Raw genomic sequence first — 14936 nt, 5'->3', positions numbered from 1 at the left:
GTCTCGTGTGGGAAACTTGGGCGCCCTCCCCTCCTTCCCTGGCGCCCCGGGCCACGCGCCTTTGTCCACCGCCCCGGAGGCCGGATGAGTTGCTCGCCCGCCGCCCTCCAAATCCAGCCCCGTACGTGTGGCTGGTTATCTTCGCTGAACAAGATGGAACTTCTGCAGGACACACGGCCAAGCTAATCGTTTTTAAATAATTAATGCCTCCCCGATCCGCTGGTAATGCGCGGCCTCAAATCCGTCAATTACTTGTCATTAGACATGTGTAGCCATGGCCTTCCCTGGGTCTTTTGATGGGGCCAGGTCACCTGGCCCAGCCCAATCCATGGCAGAATGAAAGTACCCGGCCTTTGAGAGCCAGGTGGGAAGTAGCCGCAGACCTTAATTCAGTCGGAGTTTTGAAAGAAAGACCCTAGCTGAAAAGATTTTAATCTTCCAAATGGCCAATGTAAACGCTTAATCTTTATTACTTGCCTACTGCCTTTTCCTGGCTTTAAAAAGAGAACCAGTCCTCAGTGCTTTGGGGGCCTTTTAATGTGGGAGTGAGGAGAAAAGAAGCGAGAGATAAGGCTTAATAGGGCAGGGGGTAGACTTGTTTGCTCAAGAAGTTACCTGAAGATACCTTGAAGTAACTGGTTTGATCAGGAATCCATCTAAGTAGGGGGCCTGGGGTGGGGTGCTAGAGGTCCTCCAGGCTTAGGACAGGAAGCTGGTTGGCCTAGACAATATCTTCTGGAATGTTTAGATCAGAAGTGTCAGGGAATGTAGCAGAGCATTATGTGGCTGCAAATCTTCTGCCTGCAAGAAGAGATAGAAAAGGGAACCTTCCCTGAGTCCCCACCCATTCTTGGACTTGGCTTTGCAAAACAGTAGATGCTGGCTATTGCCAATAGATTTGGAGGCACCAAGTTCTGCCACACAGAAGAGGCACCCCCCCACACACACACACACACATTAGACCCATCAGTCCCAATCTACTGTCCCCCACTGTAGCAGAAGAGCAAGATTTCTAAATGTCTTTGCTGAGTCAGAGATGCTGAGGACAGCAGCTCTGCCCACGGAACTATGGTTACCCAGGGCAGCCAAGAATTGGTGGAGTGAAATTTAAAAAAACAAAAACATAAGAAAAAAAAAAAAACTTCCTAAAAACTTGCAGCTCCATTTAATTACACTTCTGCTCCTTCCTTCCCCCATTAAATATATATATATATATATATATAAATTTTTACAGTAAATAAATATCTGAGCATCTCAGAGCCTTATATGCCCCTCTTTGAGCCAAAACAATGTGCAGAATTTACAAATCCCCTAGACTGCAGAGTCACATCTCCTCCCAATTTTACAACAGACTTCAGATCATAGTTTCTTATAGTGTCTACCCCCAGGAACTGGCTTTCCTCTAAGAGGAGGACACAAGAAGACATAGGAGATGGATAAAAAAATCATGAGGCAGTGGGGAAAACTTTTATAAATGGAGAGAGGCTAACTGGAACCTGCCTGTGTGCCTGGCCTGCCCTGGGGCCTGCACAGCTCTTTAGGCCTTTGGCTTGAGACTGGAGTCCTTTCTAGGGCATGTCACAGTGATTGGGATTTGGGGCGGGGCGGGAGGCAGTGGGTACTTCCTTTTTGATGAGATGTACCAGATATGGACAGGATGTTATAGGAACCTCCAGACAAAAATTGCGTGAAATAGATACAGGTCCTCAGTGGCCCTCTGCGGAGTCAGTCCCAATTCCTTTTCCCTTTGACAAAGCTCCCAGGGAGTGCCCTACCTCTGAGCGCTTCAGGGGTTGCCACGGAAGCCTAAATCCTGGGGCATCTTCCCCATTCTGTTCACAGCCTTCCTGCCCACTTTCTTATCCTTTTACTCCTTTCTTCTTTAAAACAATCATGTGTGTACCCCACCCCGCCCCCTCCTGCCATTGTATTTGCTGATGATCTAACACGCTCACACCAAAAGCCACACACAGAAAACCAACAACGTGTGATGGGAGGAGAGACCAATTATGATTGAGGCGAACAAGCCGGGAACACCCAAGTTGAAGCTGGCTGTCTCCTGGGAGACTGATGGAGGCTTATTTTACAAGCTGTCATTCCACTCTGGTCCCTATTGCCAGACTGGAGGTGATTTCTAGTCTCCCCTCCCCCTCAGCCCCTGAATCCTCAGGCTTATCCTCTGCAGAAGCAGCTGCCACCAAAGCCCCTCTCATGCACAGGTAGAGAGGACAGGGTTGTTTTACAAGTACATCTTCACAACAGTGTGCTTGTTTTTTACATTAGTGGCTCTGAGCTCACTGCCAACAAGATATGGACTAATCAGTTATCACTGCACCCTCCCTGCCAGGATCCTATGAAAAAGTATTAGCTTTCCTTTTACATTTCTTTCTCTCTCTCACTCTACCTCTTCTCCCCTTCCCTCCCTTCTTTTCTCCTTCTCAGTGTCTTACTATTAGATAACAAAACGTATAGCTAGGAATGTTGAAAGAAGCAACCCAAGTTAAGTTGCATTCATTCATTCCTGCTATTGGTCTCATGTTTTCGTTAGGGGAAGTGCCTAAGGTTTACTCTCTCCTGAAGCTAACTGTAGGCGGCAATAGTCCCTGCTATGTCAGGACACAATGCCAGCAATACCATGTATTTTTAAAACTTAAAACATAAATTAACTGAGAGGGAACAACCATATACGTGTGAGGAAAATATACTGGCCTTATGCACATTACAATTTTGCAATGAGAATTGTTTGCTGTGTTTTAGTTCTACTTGCTTAAGCAGTTTCAATTCTACTTGATAAAGTGGTTGAGGACTAGACTTTTTCATAGGCAAACCAGCTTTTCCTTTGACTCATTTATTTGAAAAGAATGAAACACAGGTTTCAAGAATAAGCATGAATGTTTTCAGACCAGGGCTGTTAATGACCCCAGCAAATCAAAATGGGACTGCACGCATGCCAATTTTGACTTGGTATTTCGTTAGAAATATGATCTCAATTATTTTTCTTTTCTTTTTGCAAAGCAGAAAATAGTTGTATAATGGATTTGTTGGAAAGTTTTTGCTCATGTAAAGAAAAGCATGCAGTTCCTAATTTGAAGACACAAATGTTAAAAGCTCTTTACTTGAAAGTACAAAATGTCATTGTGCGAAGTGTTTGGAGGAGAGGGCTTGTGAGGAGCTAAGGCATGAAGTTGATGGCTGGAGAACTTGGAAGGGAAGATAATGATTATATGACATTTTTTGTGCAGGACATGGTTCATAGGGAGCTCTGTATGGAGGATCAGGCGTCTTTTGGAAAAAAAAATCTGGAGATCAACATGTGCACACTCTGGTAAAAATTATATAAACCTATACTTAAGCTTTCTTCTTGCCATATATTCTAAAACACAATCTAAGACATTTAAAGTAAAAGAGACCAATTGCACTACATAGTTTCTATATAGTTTGCAGTTCTGAACTACATTAAACTGAGTTGTTCACACACAGAGTTCTAACTTCAGTGACTTGTTGGTTGAGAAAATTCACCCTCTACCCAGAAAAGTGAGTCTATTTCTTGACAAAGCTTTGCCCTTTATTCTGCAATTTTAGTATTTTTTGTCTTTTGTCCTCTCTTTTTTTCTTCACTCCAACTGTATTCAATCCAACCACCACAGAGTGGGGGCCCCTGTGCAATCACGCAAGTTGTCTCATGAACATAACTTCATTTAAGCTTCCCCATGCTCCACAGGCAGACTTCAGAATTTGGGGGATGTGCCTGGGACAGGTAAATTAGAGACCTGCTTCAATTTCAGAGCTCAGTATTGAACTCAAATCTTTCAGCTCTGTGTTCTTTCAATTTCTCTTAGCTTATCTGCACACAGATCTCTGTGATTCAAATTCAGTAGAAAGCTTGCCTTCACCAGAAACCCAAGGTTTCAAAGTGAGCTGCTTATTATTATTATTTTTTAATCCTCACCTGAGGACATCTTTTGATACTTTGTTCAGATAGAGTGGGAAGGAGGGGGAGAGAGAGAGAGAGAGAGAGAGAGAGAGAGAGAGAGAGAGACATCGGCTTGAAAGGGACACATCGAGTGGTCATCACCCACATAACCCAACCAGGGCCGGGGACAAACCGCAACCGAGGCACATGCCCTTAGCGGGAACCAAACCCGGGTCTGTCCAGACCGCAGGCCAATGCTCTAACCGCTGAGCCAAACCAGCCTGGGCCAAAGTGTGCAGCTTTTATTAGAGAGTGAAGCCACAACTGTTAGGGGAAGGCTGGAAAGAAACAGGAAAATCTCAAGATGATGGAGGCTTGGGTACTCTCCCTCAAAGGTGGTGGAGATTCCACACACTAACTTAGAAGGCAATAGGGTTGGTTACCACAAAGATTGGGCTGAATTCTTATTTTCTGTTTTGTAGCAACACCGTGAGAATTCCCATGTGATCACTGTCCCTCAAAGCCAGCCAGAGGTTTAGTCAGGCCTGGGCCAGCCACTTTTCCCCACTGAAGTTTTCAGGGCCAGCTGGTGAGTCCTGGAAGGAAGAGACAGCACTTGTATTGTGATTAGAAAGAGAAGAGAAAAACACCAGGGGCAGAACAATGGCCTGACCAAAGACTTACAATACCCATAGCCAAATTATCTCTTGAAAGGTGCCTGTCAGCCTTATTCCTTACTGGGGGTTCTGAAGCAGGCCCAGGAATGTCTTGAGACACTTGCCTCTGACCTCCCCCTGACCCGAACCTGGTAGCCTGACAGCACAGGTGACAGCACAGCTGGAATACACACACTGCCCCCAGCTGGGCTTCAGTGCTTCCTTGCCCCTGCCCCAGCTGCAATAACAGCAAGACCCCAGCCCCCACAGCTCACCTCCCTCCCACCCTATATAAATGCAGATATTTAAATACCTGCCTCAGAGGTTTGCCGATGAATAGGAGACTGGCTAGACTAACTGCCTATTTCTATCACTAAGGGACGATGTGCCCTAACACTCAGTAGGCCTGCAATCTGGAAGAATAGTGCCATCTAGTTGAGTGCACATGAGCACATGGGTGTCCAAGCCAAAGATGGCCAACATCTGCTGCACCAGGCCCTGGGGACATGGGGCTGATTGAGCATTGGCCCTCCTGACAACAGGGTCTCAGGCTGGATGTGGAAGGATCCTTTTTATCCCCCCAACATTTTGAAATGTAAATTCCCCAGACTGCTTTTAGTGGTGTGGGATTTTCTTCAGACTTAGTATCTTCCATTTTGGGATTTCAGGGAAGGAACTGGAAAACTGGATTCTAAGGCCACACACAATGATGTCTAGGATATGGGGATGGCCAACTCTTGGAAATGAATGGAGTTCTAGATGAAACCAAACTCCACCAAACTGGTAGGGATAATGACAGTTACCCAAACTCAGACCAGGCTCTGAGCCTTCTAAAGACTGTAAGAGAAGAGAATGTAATTTTAGGACTATTTATGGGGGTAAGTGAGGGGAACAGGTATCTAATCTATATTTTGTCCACTCTCCATTTTAATTATCACTTCCCTCCCATCAGCAGGGTTTGCCAATTAAAGGCCAATCTCTCTTGATTTCTTTGCTTTAAAAGGACAGTTCAATTCACCCAGGCAGACAATTAAATCTCCCTCTGGTCTCTCCCTTCCGAGAGCTAAGGAACAAGATGCCTCCCTATCTCTTGCCAGTATTGAGCAATGGGAAGGAGTTGATCTCAGGTGCTAACCTGCAGTTATCAGAATGCCAGACTCATTTAGGGAGCTCAGCTTGGGAACCAAGGCGATCTTTTCATTGATTGTGGAGAGCGCTGTTTAGATTTCACCCTTGCTCAGTAAACAACTAAAAGTAACTGCTGGATTTCTTCCTTGCATTCATTGGAATATCTCTCTCTCTCTCTCTCTCTCTCTCTCTCTCTCTCTCTCTCTCTCACACACACACACACACACACACACACACACACACATTCCTTCCCTTTTCAGGCAAAGAAACAACCAGTCTGTGGTCCTTTTGTAATACCCTAAGCTGACCTTCCCATCCCCAGCAGCTGAGTCTTTTTTAGGAGTGCCACACCTTCCTCTGAGGACTCAGGTATCTCCCCAAAGAACACAGCCTCCTAAATTTCTAAATCTGTAAGGAAAGTTTCTGAGAAAGGGTTGACCCTTTAGGCCCCCTACCCTATCACCTACAAAAGTTCCCACCTGACTGAAATACTTGCCAAGACTTCCCTGTGTTATTATTCCCTGGCCTCTCTTCCCCCACAGAAGAGGTCACCATTCCCATTTCATAAGTCTGTTGCAGCTCTGACCCAGCTAAACTAAGTTGGGGGTGGGGGCAAATTTGCCAACTATAATACAGGAGCACTGCTTCTGCACTCTGCCCTCTGGTCCTGGACACAGCTCTCTTTGGGTGCAAGGCAGATTAAATTGGTAAGCTTACTCTGATGATCAAACTTCTAAAGTTTTTAGCAAGATCCCCATTCTACTCCACATTTCTGAATAAGAGAAAAATGTTTCCTGTTGTACACAATTTGTGGTTCTCTGAATAAACCATTATTTAAATTGGGCCCCTTCATTTAGCTGTATCTCTAGAAATAGGTTTTCTCTGAAGCAATCGTGTGGAATATGTGCACCCTGTCATCTATTGGTGCAAAATAAATAGACATAATTGCCAGTCATCACAACAGTATAAAAGATTAGTACAAGTCCTAAACAATGATAATTTCAAATTCAATAATTCTTTAAAAAAAAAAAAAGATTTGATAAAGGGAAAGAACAATTTTCCTGAAGGCATTCGACACAATCAGCCTGCAATGAGTATGTTTTAAAAAATTAAGGAACTTCTTTTCTCAAAGTTGGTACTATTTCAAATGGAATTTTTTTCTTGTTTGCTTAAATGCCTTTTATGATAAAATATTTTTGAAATTGGATTACAAAACGTAAAACACAGTTTTCTAATATCTGCCAACCTCAAGCAAAAGCTTTTGAAAAGTCTCACAAATCTAATTTCTGGGTCTGTCCTTTCCAAGATGTCAAAACCCTAAAATCTTCTCCTTTTGAAAAAAATCACTATCTTGTTCATGAGTTTAGGATTTGGAAAAAATCCTAAAATATAAAACACTGATTTCTTAAGATTTAAAATAGAAATACTTTTCGCAGTATCATGTTCCACAGTAATAAACATTAAGCAAATAAATATATATATTTTAAAAAGGATGTGTCTGAAATGAGATTGTTATTTTATTATATTAGGTAACCTGGTCAAACCAATAAAGTATGTCATTTCTTTAGTCCTTACCTTTTTTAGCACAATTTTGTGAGGTATAACATGCATTTGGGATTTTGATATATTTATTATGTGCCATCTATCTTCATATTTGATGAGGCTTAAATATTTCTTTGAACTATGTATAGTCTATGGTATGTCCTGAGAAATCGAAAGAATGACAGATGGCCGTTCGGGTGAGTTACAGCCTTTGGTATAGCTGTTCATGTGCAGTTCACAATATCCTAGCTTGGTTGATATGGACTGGTATCTTAAGTGTCCGCTTTGATATGACTTAAGCTAATTACTCAATTTTACTTCATGTTTTTCTCTAAATTTTATGTTTTATAAAATAGCTCAATGGTGCTAATTAAATCTCTCCTTACAAAGACCATTTCTTTGTATTTCTAAATTTCTAGCTATGAATTTAGCAGAAAAACATTTCTGGGGGGAAGTGAATAGATTGATCATTTTTGGGTTGTTTGAAATAGTTAATAATATATAAAAATGTTTCTGGATAAAAAATAGGATAGATTCTACATAGAATAGGAACTTGTTTCCTTTACCTTCTCTCTTTGTGCAGTGTTTGTGCGGATTTCCCCGCACCTGGCATGTTTAGATATTTTGTGATAGTTCACCACCTCTGGAGCCCAGGCAAAGCCACGCTAAATTCTGAAAGACAATTCAGGAGAAACCCGTAGATATTACTGGGACGTGGGTGTAACCTCCCACGGCATTCTTAGATAAGCGACGTTCTGTTTGTTACAAGGGACAAAAAAACACGACCTAACTGTGTTTACATGTGTTTTCAGCCATGAAATTGAATATTATCAAAGTAGAAAATATGCAAATCAAATTAAAATTGGGGAAAATTGTCTTTGGAATGACAGCGTCCAGGAGCCCCCAAGTGTTTCCTTAAATTGAAGCATTTAGAAAATGAAAAACCTCTGAATTGCTCCTCTCTGTTCTCCGGCTCCTGGATATGAAATCTGTTCATTAATTCTACTAGAAATGTATTGAGGCTCAGTCATCAATCATTCGTCCTAGGCTTCAATCACATTGGAATATAACTTTTTCTAGAGTCAAATGTCTCCCTTTACCTAAGTTTTACTAAAATTGGGCCTGGTTCTGAAACCCAAGGCCACCCCGTTTTCCTCGCTCAGAAATGAGCGCCAGGAACCCTCTGCCGCAGCCCTGCCGAAACCACCCAGGCGGCGCGCTGGGGGCGGGCGGCGGTGAAACGGTTCCCGATCTCCTCCGCCTGTGTCCCCAGGGTCGACGCAGCCACCGCCTGGATCCGCCGATCAGCGGGCCGGGCCCTGAAGCGTCCTCGCGGATGTCCCAGAGCACCTGGTGGAGGAGGCAGAAAAAGGGAAGTGCCAGATATCCGTGTGTGTGTGTGTGTGTGTGTGTATTTTTTTAGGGAAAAAGAAAGATACAGTTCTGAAAAAGCAATAGGCAGACCAGTGGTAATCTTCCCTTTTCCCAAGTTCTAAAGCTCTGGGAACTGACCCACCCGATGGGGCAAATTCCACCCCAGTCACCTGGACACTGCAGACTTTAATACCTTCCCCTCTTCATCCTCCCCTTGCCCCCCGCCCTTGTCTCCCTCCTGCCTGGAAAAAATAGGCGCGCCCTGGGTTCTTCTGCTGGTGCTTTGGGCGGCCACGTTGGACGATGGTCTGCGCGGGTCCCGTGACGGCGGCAAGAAAGGCAGGTGGGCCCGCGCTCTGCGCTGACCGGGTCTGCGGTCAAGGGTGGGAGCAGGGCCCAAGCAGCCACGCCCACCAGCCTTAACTAGGACGGTGGAGGACGCTTGGGATTCCAGCAACGCTATGGTGTGCTTGCTTGGCCTTGAAACAACTTTCATTTCATTCGGTGACTTCTGAGGATTTTCATTTAAGCCCCATCGCCTGCTCTTCCTCCGGTTCAAACACCCATCTACCCTATCCCAGCGCAAGAGCCTGGGGTCAGGCCCGGGATCGCCAAAGGCTTTTCTCCTGGGGGGGGGGGGGGGGGGCGGGGGGGGGAGACAATTGGTGGTCTTCATATCACTGTATCCTCTGTCCAAGCCTCCTCCTCAGTCGTACATTTTGGGGAAGCCCCTGTTCCAGAAACGCAAAAACTCCAGTCCAGCGGGCCTGAATCAAAATTGGATGGGGAGTAGCAGAAGCCGATTTTATTTGAAACCTATACTTCCTTAACCCCTGGATAAGACCCATGTGCCCCAGAGTTTTTAATGTGCTAATAAAATGTGGTCGTGTTTTGAGATTCGGGACTCTTTCCTAAGAGAGCTGTGAGAGACTCTTTATATTTGTTATTTTCAAAGCTAAGCAGAGGAAACAGTAGCCAATTAAAGTGAAATATTATTTGTCTCGCAAATTGTCAGTGATTTGCCCCTGGGGATCCACAATTTTCCCAAGCCTGTTAACGGGTGACAATGAATGAGTGTCTGGAGTAATTTAATTTTCCTGTCACACTAAATAGAGCTACATTGTAAACCTTAGATCTACTCTTACTGATAGGATTGCCTTGTTTTTCCATTTGCACCATAAAGACCCCCAAAAGGGACACTGTATTGTGACCTGTACTCTTGAATTATTCAAGAACTTAATGACATTTTCCATTTTAAAAAGGGAACTAATTGCTGTTGATGTAAAACATGTGACCTTCTTTGGGTGCCCAGTATGAGAATGTAACCATCTGTACTCCATACAGACCTCGGGGCAAAAATTGAAGAAAGATGTAAACATAAATGAGCTCAAAATGGACATTGGAATCAAGCATATCTAATTACACGCCAAGTCATGAAATATATTTCCACAAAATTCTCTTACCTGACCTAAAATCAGTCTAAAATTTCACATTAATCCAGGCCTGTTTTTGGACATGACATGACTTTTTAGCTAGGATAGAAACCTTTAAATTTTTGAAATCCAATGTTCTTTCATTAATGTGAAATTTCTCTGCAATTTTAAGCAAAATATCTAATAATGTACTCCCTTTCTATTTTTTTTTCTTTTTTTTCTTTTCTAAATCTAATTACTTTCATACTCAATAGGAAAAAGAAACTTACACTGTAAAGTATTTGCACCTCAGTATTTGCTGTTTGAATTAGACTTGAGTTTCCAGGAAAACCAGCATTGAAATTCTTCAGTACCAGAATTCTCATTCTTCAAATTACTTGAAAATGATGCTTATTTTTTTTCTCAAAATAAAAAAACAGCCGATGTATTATTGCCTACTGTTCCTTTACTCATTCCCTAGCTCCTAGAGGAAACCAAAAGGAAAGAAAAAAGGGGCTTCTGACAATGTTTTTTGGTTTTATAAATTCACAGGTCAAAGTACAAAGATGCATTTCCTGATTTATCTGAGGAAGCCCGTAGCTAATATTAACCATTTTAAAAATGTGGTGAATTGGGAGGTAAAGCACTCTCCCTGTGCTGGACTGAAGATAATTCTTTTGAATATTTAAGTGATATTTGTGACAATGAATCATCATTTTTGCAGTTCCCTTTAAAATCACACTCAATAAACACTCTCTAGTTTCATTGAGAACTATCTTCTCTATGAATTCACATCTCTATCTTGTAGAATTTCTGAAAAAGAATATAAAGTACATTTGAACACCCAACTTGATTCTAATGAATCCGACATCATAGCAACATATTTGACTCAACACAACTGCTGCTGTTGCAGCTTGGAGTCATGCGCAGAATGCCTAACACTCCATCTGTGGACGTGTATTAAATACTATTTTAAAGGAGATTTTCAGAAAACCACTACTACCCAAGGTGTGTAATAGAGCAAAAAATAAACCAGTTTCCCTCCTTGATATTATGTGGTCTTTGTATACAGTAACATGGCAAAAAAATTGAGTAAGGATATACAGTTTTTACTGTTAAATAATGAGGACATACTTAAAAATATATATGAAAACATTTTTAAATTAAGAAAAGTTGGGACATATATAGAATGAATGGTGATCCACCTTCATGTGTGTTTCCTGTGATAAAAGCAACACTTTATAGGTCAAATGTTAATTTAGTTTTAGAGATTTTTCATTTATTTCTCCACATTTAAAAATGTTTTAAACAACTATAAGATGAAGAAATTGTATGTCTCTCATAGCATGTCTATACTCTCTCTAGCATTCTATAGTTTATATATTTTTTCCACAGTGACAGAATGCATACAAAATAAAATTTTCACTCACTGTTGAAATTGTCATCAAGAATTGGTTAAATTATTTTTCTTCTTATCTTAACTCTCTTGATCTAGGACCACTTGAAGGAGATTTTAAATACTGTGGAAAGTTCATGGCATGTTTAGAGCACAGCAAAGCCCTCTCCTGGCTCCATTTCTAGATCTCACCCTCTTCTGAGTGGATTTCTGTATTGACATTTCAGAGAGCCAAGAGGAGGAATTTTATCTTCACTGAGCTCAAGTGGATGGTTCTAGAGGAGTGGGCAAGAGGTTGTGATTTAGAGTCATATGTCATCCATTTCTCATTCCCACCCGTACTCCAAAAAAAAAAAATCCAACTTTGAAAAACATTCCTATTTGACCCTTAGAAACTAAACTTAGTACAACTACCACAGATGGCAGGGATGACATTTCATTTATTCATCTATAAAATGGGTTCCTTATTTCTCCATTAATCCTAGTGTGAAAGGACATGCTAGGCTTTAGCAACTGAGTCTCTTATATTGTGGAGATCGAGAGTGCTCTGTATTTTGGTTATTTTTAAAGATGCTGTGCACACACTAGAAGGCAAGAATGAGGCAATTATTGAGGGAAAAATAAGTTAGCTTATGATACCTAGGCAGCTAAGTATGATCAGGCCTTTTTGCACGATTCATATAGCGTTCCAGTTTCCCAGGTTCTACTAGGTGTTCAACAACTGCAATATGCCAATGGACTGAGAGTCTTGTCTTAGTCAAGCTAAAAGGACCTATAGATGCATACTTGCACCCTGATTCCTGAATTTGTTTACACTTCTCATGTCCTCTTTTAAAGATTTTGACTGATGATATATGTTTTTTAAAATATCAGAGCTAGCAAACATTGATGATAACTTTCTGTTTTATTCTATTTATCTGAATATATTTACTGGACCTCTGACTATACATTTCTTTTCCTCTGATGCTATTCCTAAAAATACCTTTAAAAATGTTTAGTTTCTTCTGTTTAATAAATATTTATTTTTCTAAAAAATTTTTTTCTTTATTGATTTTTAGAGAGAGAGGAAGGGGGGGAGAGAGAGAGAGAGAGAAACATCAATGAGAGAGAACATCGATTGGCCGCCTCCTGCATGCCCTCCTACAGAGGATTTGGCCCACAACCTGGGCATGTGCCCTGACTGGGAATCGAACTGGTGACCTCTTGGTGCATGCTCAACCACTGAGCCACACTGGCTGGGCTAAATATTTATTTTATAACCATGTACTGCATTCTGACTCTGGGTCAGAATTCTGCTTGTCTATGAAGCTTTGTCCCTGACTAAGAAGACGATGATGTTACTCAGCAATGACATTTTTGGGCATAAGCAAATGTGTCTGTGGAATCAGAAACAACCTGTTTTGGTTTGTTCTCTTTCCTCATGGAGCTCAGGGGCACAACACTCCTAAAGGACTGTCTGCATGATGGGTAAATTTCATGTGTTATTATACTGGTTCTCTAGTGCTCAGAGTAAGTGTTTGGATGATGGAGTAATTGAACCACAGATAAAACATACCTTGAGTTCGTGGAGTCTGAATACTCTAGGCATAGAAGGCATCAATTTTGTAATGAAAATATAGGGATTTTTCAAAACATTCCATCAGAATGTTGTTCACTTTTCAAACAAGATTATAATTCCTGCCTAACTTTTCTTTTTTTTTTTTTTTTGATAGGAAAAAAGTTTTTTATTTTATTTATTTTATTTTTTATTGATTAATTTTTGTTACAGATGATTCTCCTTTTTTCCCCCACTAATTCCCCCTCCCCCTTCCCTCCCTGCCCCTTCCCCAGATTGTTGTCCATGTCCACTGTTCATGCATACATGCATATAAGTTCTGTGGTTCATCCCTCCCCCACCTCCCCACTCCTTAGGGGATTGTCAGTCTGTACCCCACTTCCGCGTCTCTGGGACTACCCCATTCCTCAAACTGTTATGTTCATTATATTCCACAAATAAGTGAGATCATATGAAATTTGTCTTTCTCTGTTTCCTGCCTAACTTTTCTTGACTTAAGTCTTATGTTTTCTCAAGATTTGCTTATTCACAGCTACTAGAACATAAAAGATAGATGGAGGAAGGACATTTGTTTTTCTGAGTCTCAAGTGACTGAAGTGCATAAGCGAGTTTCTCCCCATGCAGAACGTTGACCATCACAAGAGTATCCCCAAAAGGCCATAACCCTGCTTTCAGATATTTCCAGATGCTTTCCTCAAAATTTTCTATGAGGAATGCGACACAAATCAGACTGTTAAATAGGTGATGGTCCAGGTCCACATGGATACAGAGCTCTTGGGATAAGGGAAAAGGGCACATGAAAATAAAAATTTACAGATTTGTATCAGTCTTCCAGACCAACAATCATTAAGATTTATCAATGCAAAGATATTAAAATATAAGTGTTGATGTGTTATGTTGGACAAATTGAACTTGTGACAGTCAAGTTGCCCAAGAAGACATTTAACTGTCTCTGAAGTTACCAAAGCTTCTTATGAATAAATAATAATTAGTGGACAATTTTTATAAATTCCAGCCCTAAGAGTGAGTGACTGGCCTAAGACTTCATTACTTTTCAATGACCAGAAAAAGCCCATGCACTCAAAGTGACTGTACAGGTAAAAAAGTGGTCTAGTACCCATACCTTGTGAGTCTTTCTTTTGTAGCCTATAAAGCATGGGAAGTGAGACTCTTTCTCATATTTCTCATAGAAAGGAGAACAGTGGCCAGAGTATTAAACAGGTCCTATGAGGCTCCCAGGCCAGCAGAGTGGGCACTTTCTCCAAGGAGCCCTAAATCCAACAGGGCACGTGAACAGCCCAGGGCACTCTGGTCTGCCTTTTGCCGCTCAGGGCTCACACATGCAGTGCAGACAGTGCCACGTTTCAGGACTGGAGCAAGATTAATGTAGAGAGTTGAACTGTTCCTAGTACTATTTTTGATTATTGAGATGAGGAATGGCATACAAGGGATGAAACTCAAGCTATTTACAGTAAAAATATCAATCCCAAGGCACATAACCCACCTCAAAAGCTGGCCATCCACTGCAGTCAGGGGTGGGGGACAGCTCTTACATAACATGATTTTTCAGTGTGCTTTGTCTCCATAGAGCAGCTTCAGAAGTCCTCAGCCTTAAATCCATAATAATAGGGGAAGTTGTTTTTTTGGGGTTTTTTTTGTTTTTGTTTTTTTTCTTTTGTTTTGAAGGTGGTAAAATTTGGTTGGGAGGAACATTAACCCAGACTGCACTCTGGGTAAACTAGGGCAAAAGACCTGATATCATCTGTAGGGTACTTATTAACCACTGCTCATTTGTGGGATCAATATTTCCAGCAAAGCAGTCAACACTCAAGATATACCATTATGTCTTTCTTTTTTTATTTTTCTCCTTGATACACAATTTATTTTATAAATGCATCTGCTGGAGAAGAAAAGGCAGTATGAAGGACTGTGTCTTTTATCTTCAGGATATGTAAAGCAC

The sequence above is a fragment of the Molossus molossus genome, unplaced genomic scaffold (genome assembly GCF_014108415.1).
Source record: "Molossus molossus isolate mMolMol1 unplaced genomic scaffold, mMolMol1.p scaffold_m16_p_6, whole genome shotgun sequence".
NCBI lineage: Eukaryota > Metazoa > Chordata > Mammalia > Chiroptera > Molossidae > Molossus > Molossus molossus.
The sequence above is the reverse complement of the archived record's forward strand: the minus strand, read 5'-3'. Positions refer to the sequence as shown.